The sequence below is a fragment of the Camellia sinensis genome, unplaced genomic scaffold (assembly GCF_055761805.1).
Source record: "Camellia sinensis isolate YWXY unplaced genomic scaffold, ASM5576180v1 Unanchor10, whole genome shotgun sequence".
NCBI lineage: Eukaryota > Viridiplantae > Streptophyta > Magnoliopsida > Ericales > Theaceae > Camellia > Camellia sinensis.
In genome coordinates this window covers 35,846-44,114 of record NW_028128988.1, presented here as the reverse complement: position 1 = coordinate 44,114, position 8,269 = coordinate 35,846, and positions in this window count along the sequence as shown.

Here is an 8,269-nt window from a genome sequence, read left to right as displayed (position 1 = left end):
TAGCTACCAATCTAGCTTTGAATCTGATGTTATCTCTGCTTGGGATGCCTTCCTTCTTGGTGTAAACTGACTTACTCCCAATTAATTTCTTGCCTTTTGGAAGTTGCAGCAACTCCCCAATCTAGTTCTTGTGGAGTGACCCAATCTCTTCATCCATAGCCTCCTCCTACTTGACACTTTTTGCATTCTGCATGACTTTTCTGAAAGTGCACGGAACATTGTCTTCAATGATTGGAAGTGCATAAACCACTATATCGGTCCTCCAACCGAGTTGCTTAGTAACCCTTTTTTCCTTTTTTGGTTGTAATAGGTTTGTAGACACCCCATTTTTGACCGTCCTCAAGACTTGGACGTCATCATTTGAATACTCAATGATTATCTGTTTTGTGTTCGTTTTGAATGCCCAAGGTTCTTGGCGGAGTGCCTTGCCTTCGAGCCTTTGAAACTTGTTTGTTTTGTGCTTGGTTATGGACCAAGTGCTTGCTTCTTTGCTTCTGAAGGAGAGGGTGGCCTGCCGGCCATCCCTACAATCCATCGGCCAGGGTTTATTCCCATCGGCCATCAGTGGTAGCTGGTCAGCTACACTGATGGCCGGTCGGCCTAATTGATGGCCAGTCGGCCATTAATGATGGTCGATGGCCATTTTTCTCATTTTCCAGATATTTTGTGTGCCAGCTGTTGGTCACTGAAGCCATCCTCCATACACGTGTATGGAGGGATGGAAACAAGCTTTAGGCTTGTTTTCCTATATAAGGGGAGGTCCCTCCCCCTTTTAGGGGGTTCAGAAATTTTGTGAGCAAAAAAGCTGTCTCTCTCTCTAGAACTCTCTTTCTCTCTCTCTCTCTCTCTCTCTCTCTCTCTCCTTATTTTAGGCTTGAAAGTGAACTTTCTCTTCATTTTTGCATACAACCCCTTAACCAAATTAGACTAACTTGTTGCTAAGGTGCTTGAAGGCCTTATTTGGGCTGTTGAAGGCTGGTTTTGGCTCATAAGTTGCTTCTTTGCTATTGTGTTTCAAGCGTAAGGCTCTACTCTCTTTAAAGCTTTACTTAGTTGCTTGGTTTGGCCACCTTTGCATGCAGTTTTTGGCCAAGTTGTCAACTACAAAAACCTCTATTTTTAAGTGTTAAAAATGGTAGTTTAAGGCCCTTTTGGAGATAGGGGTGGTCCACCCTCTCTTGTAGCTTATTCTCCAAGCTTTGTGCCCTCTTTTAAAGCTTTTGAAACAATTCTTTTTTGCCCTTTTAACCACTAAATTGAAGGGGAATTTCAGTGGTAGAAAGTTGGTTTTGAGGTCTAAAATAGGAGGGGGTGGCCTCCCCTCCTTGTGTTTTGTTTGCATGTGTTGATGGCTCAACTTATGAGCATGTTTTTCTACCATCTCATGGCTTAATCTCAGCATGTTTTTGGCCTTATTTTAACATGTTATGACCTTTTTTTGGCTGGTTGGAGTACCTCTTGTTTACTTCTTGCACTTATAATGTAATTTTGCTCACTAGCCTTGCATGCCTAATGAGTTAGCCTGTCATTCTAGCTTGTGTTAACTCCATCTCAGCATGTTTTTGCTACTATTTTAACATGTTTTAACTTTGTTTTGAGTGGCTTTGATCATATGGCTCATGCTTTGTATGGTTCTAGTGTAATTGGCCTTCACTAGCTTTGTGTTTTAAGGCTCTTAGCATGCTTTATTTCAGTTGTTTGCATGATATGGCATCATTTGGCATGTAATTTCAGTGTGTATACTTCTGTTACACTTTCACATATTTCACCTTTTTCATCACTTTTGAGAGTTGAGCTTTATGCCTTGCTTGTGAGCTAATTTGTGAGCATGATTTTCTTCCCTTTCAAGCTTCAATCTCAGCATGATTTAGCCTTTGTTTTGGCATGCTTTAACTCTGTTTTGAGTTGGTTTGGCCCTTTGAGGCTTGTGTTGTAAGGTTGTGGTACAACCCCTTTCATTAGCTTAATGAGTTAAGCCTTTAAACACGTATTACATGGGTTGTTTGCAAGATTTCAAGTCATTTAGCATGTTATTTCAGTGCTGAAATATGTGTCATTGCACTCCATGGTTTTAATATTTCATTCGCTTTGGAAGTGGTCTTGAGCCCCTTGTTGGCTTGAGTATGAATTTGAGGTCCCCATGCCCAAAGGTTTTAATCCTCCCTTGAGGATTTCTACTAACCAACAGCATGAGACCTCTTTCATGCTCAAGGCACTTGCGGCTTAGGCCATCTCTCCAATTACAGGATTTGTCACATTGGACTTAACCGATTAAAGGACTAATTGGTAAGCTAAAATGTGTAAACAATAATTGAACCAAGTAAAACTTGTGAAAGATAAGCATTTGTGTTGCATTGCATGTGTTTAGATCAGACGTTAATCAAAACACAAGAAATGCGGGACGTTTCATACTCAAAGTGATGAAACGTGTCACATTTCTTAGTCGCCAACACCCTTGATCATGCATGATAGGGTGGAGGCTCTTTGTGTATTGTTTGTGCATTCACTAAGCTTGTACAAGCTTGGTTTTTGGGCCATCATGCATTGAGATGCTTGGTTGGTGGCTTGAGAGCCGAGTGCCACACTCCTTTGAGCTTGAGACATGACGAGGAGAGTGGCAGTATACACATTTCCTGCAAAATACATTGTCTTGCCTCTGTTGTTCTCTGTTGCAGCAAAATAGAACTTTGGAAAAAAGGATGGCCAACCGGCCACTGGGGATGGCCAACCGGCCATTAAACTAGCCAACCGGCCAGTGTTTGTGGCCGACAGCCACCTTTTGTGGCCGACCGGCCATTAGTGAGTTTTTGTGCAAAAGTGTTCCTGTTTCGGAGCAAAGGCAGTCTGTTAATTGGTGTAAGGCTCAGAGATCAAAGCAAAGTGCAAACAGAGGTAGCTGATGGCAAGGCGGTGGATTTTCATGAAGAAGCCAACCGAGCATGCATGTCTCCCTCGCCCACGAGGCCATTTTAATTGCTTTAATTAGTTAGAGTAGTTAATTATTCAATTCGTTTTGTAATATTTTAATTAGCTTAGCATAGCTAGTTATTCAATTGTGTTGTAATAATTAATTAGCTAGAATAGTTAATTAGTTGATTTGTAATAAGTAGCTTAGCTTAGTGTAGCTTAGCTAGTTAGCTTATTCATTCGGACCCTCCTTCGAGAGGGCGCAATGTTGTAATAAGCGTGCGTGTGTATGTGCATGTCTTCCAACCCCACGTCTTTCTCCCTTTTATTTACCTGTTTCTGGTGGTTATATTAGGGCACGTTTCAATTAGCATACCTTATGCTCACATGCGTGCATCATTCATTTGTTTTGCATGCACCGCGCTTGGTACATCATTCAAACTGCATTGTATTTCAATACCTATTTGAATACGTGTAGACGTCCCCGAACGCCCCGGGAGGAACGAGTCCTCCCCCCCCCCCCCCCGTTCCGTTCGATATTGAGCTTCACTACAGTTCAGGACTCTAAAATTGTCACGGTTCTAAGTCTGAACCAAAGAGTCCAAATCCGGCAAATCGTTTTGAGAAAACAGATTTTGAAAGAAGTGCCAAGCATGGACTGCTTTGCCAGATACAGAGTCGCCACCTAAATATTTTATTTTGGGGAAATTTAGAAAACCCTGACTCGTTTGCCTAAGGCCACGTGTCCGTCATCACCAAAGTTGCCTCGGCTCGGGAACTTGGTTACGATTGGGGAAGGTCACTTCGTGAGCACCCCCGCTCGCCCGATCAAAGATCGGCCTCTACTAACCATGATATCTATTTTTGAAAAACATTGTGTGTTCTTATTCCGGTTATTAGCCTAGATTTACTATGTGATGCGCACAGCATACAAGTATAGACTGGATCGCCTGAATTGGAACAAAACATTTCATGTTTGTTTGTTTGAAAATGGTTTGATGGTGCTACCCGCAAGTAGGCTAAGACGTGGATTTGCCACCCTCAGGTGGGCTTAGAAAACATGATTTTGCCACTATCTAGTGGGCTTAAAACACACATTTGATGAATTATTCCAATTCAAATAACCCAACCTTCACCCACAGGTATTCAGGCAGTTATATCACATAAGCATATAGCCTCATGGTAAGCATGCTATTCATGGCAGTCACTCACACGCATGCAAGGATGTTAAAGCATAAAACTTACCGAGTACTCCAAGCCAAAACAGAAGCTAATTAGAAATTCATGCATGATCCTAATTATACGGAAATGCCTAATGCAACACATGCAAAAATGCAACTATAGCAGGCTCGGTTATTCTAAACATGGCATATGAAATGCTACAGCTAACATGTATTCAACTTGGAATTGAAAATACAATGCAGTTAGTATGATGCGCCGAGCCCGGTGCATGCAAAACAAATGAATGAATGCAAACATGCTATCATACTGTATGCTAATTGAAATATGCCCTAATCTAACCATCATAAGCTGGTAAATAAAAGGGAGAAAGACGTGGGGTTGGAAGACATACATCACACTCACGCACACGTATTACAACATTGCCCTCGCCCAGAGGGTCCGAATAAATAATATACAGTCCCGAATGAATATTACAGTCCAAATATGTACAAAACCCTAATTAATTAACAAATTAAATTAGGAAAGCAATAAATTGGCATGCAAGCCAGGGACTGCCTCGACTCTGATCCGGATGATGAATGATGCATGTTCGGGTTGCCTTGCGTGGAAATCCATTGCGATGCCCCAATTAGCCTCAGTTTGCAATTGTTCTTGGGATGCGTGCCAAGCTCCGGAAGGCTGCTGACTCTTGATTTGCTGTAACAGAGAACAAGAAAGGGGCATGGCAAAGTATTTTCACATATGTATGCATGACTACCCTTCAGGGAGTGTAGTCCTCGATCCTCGTGCCACCAATCACGCATCTCGATGCATGATGGCCGGGGAGTCAAATTGCATGACTCAATATGGAATGAATGCACGTGAAAACACAACAGGGCCTAGACTCCATCATGGATAATCCGGAGTGTCGGCGACCAGGAATTGAGACACGTTCCATCACTCGGAGTATGAAACGTACCTCGTTTCCCGTGCTTGGGCTAATTCCTATCCCAAGCACAATGCAATATGCATGACATGCATGAATGCAACTAATATACAACCTAGCATGCACAATGTTATGAAATGGCATACACAATGCACGATGTAACATGGCATACACGATGCTCTAACATACAACCTAGCATACGCAATGTTATGAATTAAAATGGCATACACAATGCACAATGGACTTACACCAACATGAGTGGACCTCAGCCACACTCACATAGGAGGCCATTAGATGAAAATGAGACACTCGAGATGCGTGTACAACCTAGCATACGCAATGTTATGAATTAAAATGGCATACACAATGCACAATGGACTTACACCAACATGAGTGGACCTCAGCCACACTCACATAGGAGGCCATTAGATGAAAATGAGACACTCGAGATGCGTGCACGCATGCACGCAAATCGAGGACCGATCCTAAGGCACAAATGCCACTCTAACAAGACATGGCAAGGCATGGAATATGGCATACTAGCATGCAAAAATTTCAGTAGCAAAATATGATGCAAAACAGCCCCAGAACATGGAAACATGGCACCCGACACACGGAATGAGACCCGAAACATGAAATTAGGTACATGGAATGACCTATGGCTATGCAAAGCATGCATTATTTGAATATGAAGCATAAAGACAGAATCAAGGAAGTCCCAAAACATGCATATTTCCAGTTTTAAGCAAGGCCAAAAAGTGAACACAAATAGGGCTAAGTTAACATGCAAAAATGGCTCCAAAAGAGAGATAAAGAAGCAAGTAGCAGCTTCTGGCCCCAAACAATGAAGAGCCCTTAAACAAAGTTGAATAGAGGCTCAAAACAAGGTATTTTACAGTTTATGTCCAAGCCCAAAACAGTGCACAAGTAAGCTTAAAATACTATGCAAGAAATAGGCCTAAAAGAAGGTTTAAACACAAAGTGTAAAAAGGGAGCCTCAAACAGCAAAAGACCCTTGATCAAACATGAATAGGGGGTCAAAATATGACTATTTTAAGTTCAGGTAGGAGCCCAAAAATACAATCACAAGGGGCTAACAAAACATGCAAAAATAAGGCCAAAAGAGGGATAAAGAGGCAAGTGACAAAAGGAAGCCTCAAACAGTGAAGATACCTTCAACAATGTTGAATAAGGGCTCAAAATAAGCCACTTTTAAGTTTATAACCAAGCTCTAAACAATTTACAAATGAGCCTAAAATACCATGCAAGAAAGAGGCATACAAGAGAGGTAAAGAAGCAAGTGTAAAAAGGAAGCCTCAAACATGGAGAGGCCCTTAAACAAACATGAAAAAGAGCTTAAAATAATGCTATTTTCAGTTAGGGTCAGAGCCCAAATATGCAAGCAAGAGGAGCTAATTTATTGAGCAAAAATAGGGCCAAAGAGAGGGATAGAAGACTTACCCTTGAAGACCAATGCTTCAACAACTCTTGGCTTGAGAAAAGGTGCTCCTTGCCTCTGGAAAACCAGCTTCAAGTGTTGGAAAGGATGGTGGGGAGGTGGTGCTATGTGGTGGTGTAGAAATGAGCCAAAAAAAAAACAAAAGGGTTTTGATGCTCGGAATATAGAGAGAGAGAGAGAGAGAGAGAGAGAGAGAGAGAGAGAGAGAGAAATTAAATGTAGGAGGCTTAAACAAAATTTTTTTCTCACCCAAAATGAAGCTGGAGCTGCTGGTTTTATAGAGGGAGGAATGGAGGAAAATGGAGGAAAAATGGGGGGGAAAATCAATTCAAATTTCTCCCAAAAAATAGGCCTAAAAGAGAGATAAAGAGGCAAGTGGTAGCTGCTGGCCTCAAACCGAAGAGAGCCCTTCAAGAAAGTTGAATAGGGGATTAAAACAAGACACTTTATAGTTTACATCAAGCCACGAAACAGCTAACAAATAAGCCTAAAATATCATGCAAAAATAGGCCTAAAAGAGAGTTAAAGAGGCAAGTGATAGTAGGAGACCTCAAACAGTAAAAGGTCCTTAATCAAACATGAAAAGGAGCTCAAAATATGACTATTTAAAGTTTGGGTTGGAGCCCAAAAATGCTTTCAAGCAAGGCTTTGATATAGAGCAACATAGGAACAAAAAAGAGGAAAAGAAGCTTACCCTTGAAGACCAATGGACCAGCAGCTCTTGGTCTGAGAAATGGTGCTCCTAAGCTCTGAAAAACAGCTCCAAGTCGTTGGAATGGATGGTAGTGGGGTGTATACCAAAAACCGGAGCAAACGGAGGTGGTTAAGCGGTCCCGAACCGAGGCACACGGCCGACGGTTCCGAAAACCGAGAACCGGGCTCCGAAACGGGAAAAACGGCCTACGACCATGAAACATAGCCTACGGCCACTGAGAGACAATCTACGAGACCTCTCCCTCCCTTCGGGAAGAGAAGACGTAGAAAACGGGACCTGGTTTGCAAACCGAGGCAAAGCACAAAAGAGTCCGAAAGTCCGGAGGCAAGGCTCACGGCTGAGACTCTGCGACCTCTGAACGAGCACAATATGCAACATCACCGAGCGCTCAATCAGTGACGTCTGAGTCTTAAGGTCGGTCAAAAATGGGGTGTCTACAATACGTGTTTCTAAGCATGTTATCAAATGTTGCATTCATATGCCATCTTAGATAGCCGAGCCTATTTAGTTTCATTATTGCATTCATTGCATTAGGCATCTTGTATAGTTAGGATCATGCATTGTTTCTAACTAGTTTTCTGTTTTGGCTTGGAGTACACTGTAAGCTTTACGCTTTAGCATACTTGCATGAGTGTGAGTGTTGCCATGATAGCATGCTTGCCATGAGGCTATGTGCTTAAGTGATTAACTGCATGAATGCCTGTGGATGAAGGCTTTGATGCTTGAATTGGAACAATTCATCAAATGTGAGTTTTAAGCCCACTTTGCGAAGTGGCAAATCATCATGTTTTTAAGCCCACTTGAGGGTGGAAAATCCGCGCTTTAGCCCACTTGCGAGTGGCACTTTCAAACCATTTTCGAAAACAAACATGAATCGATTTGTTCCAAGTCTTGCGACTTAGTCTATACTTGTATGATGTGCGCATCACATAGTAAAGTTAGCTAATAACCGGAATAAGAACACATGTGTTTATAAAACAACATATTATGCTTAATAGAGGCCGATCCTTTGATCGGACGAGCGGGGGTGCTCATGTTATGACCTTCCCCTCTTATACCCAAGTTCCCGAGCCAAGGCAAC